The following is a 1,167-nucleotide window of genomic DNA, read 5'->3' as shown; positions in this document are numbered from 1 at the left end:
ATTTTGCATGCCTGTTTGACAGCACCAATCCGAGTTTGAATAAGCAACATAATTTTGAAATCAATGATACCATAAAAGTGTGGCACTGAGTATTTGAGACCAATTGGTGACTGATCACATGAAGCAGGGTTCTTAAACCCAGCAGAGTTTTGATATGTCAAGATATCTTTGCAGCTTAGATCCATCCAAGATTTATTTAGCAATTATCTTCTGAATCTGTTGTGGGATTGATAACCATAGCTTGAAATGGTGCATTGCACTTGGAAAGGAGCTAGCAATTCACTGACTGCTATTTTAGAGAATGTGAAAGGTCAACCTCGAAGTTTCAAACATTAAAAGAGACCATTTTTGTTTGTGGAATCTTTGATTCCTGAAATCATATTCATGGAAATATAGAATTCTCTCGTTTGGTTTGTTAGTTGCATACCTATCAAATTCTTGGGAATACAACATTTATGTGTTTTGTTAAATCGTTAAAATTACAAGAAATTTTATTTTAAATTCCCCCCCCACCCCCACAAAAAAAAAAAAAAAAAAAAACACACTCCAGTGCATTGTGTGTATGTGCGCGTCATATGTATATTATACTCACACACATACATATGTTCATCCATCATGTTCCAAATTCCGATGCTTCAGTTGTGCCGATAGATGCAAAAAAAAAAAAAAAAAACTTGATTTAATCCATAATGCTTTTGGTGGGAACATGGGCCTGGAGCTAGAAAACTGAAAATTACACCTGACCCAAAAGAAAAAAAAAGGGTATATGCTCTGACTCTCCGAAGAGGAAGGGGGTCTATGCTTGGGAAGATTTAGGCCCGTCTGGTATGCAAGTTCAAGTATATATTTTCAGTTTTTAAATAATATTATATGTATTTATATATATTTTTCACCCCACATGTATTTAAAAAAAAATTAAAAATTATTGTTTAAACACTAGTACCAAATGGGTGAGTGTACGTTTGCCGTAAGTATATTTGGGTTTTTGTTAGTTGTTTTTTTGCCGAAAGTAAATTAAAGTATGCTTATACTTTAAAAAAGTGAGAAAAAGTAAAGTTAAAAAAAAAAAAAAAAAACTATACATGAGCCAAAAAAAAAAAAAAAGAAGCTAAAAGCAAAAAGCAAAAATTGTATGTATCTTAAAAATAAAAGCACTTAACACAAGCT

This window comes from Castanea sativa, chromosome 3 (assembly GCF_040712315.1).
Source record: "Castanea sativa cultivar Marrone di Chiusa Pesio chromosome 3, ASM4071231v1".
NCBI lineage: Eukaryota > Viridiplantae > Streptophyta > Magnoliopsida > Fagales > Fagaceae > Castanea > Castanea sativa.
Note: the sequence above shows the minus strand (reverse complement) of the source record.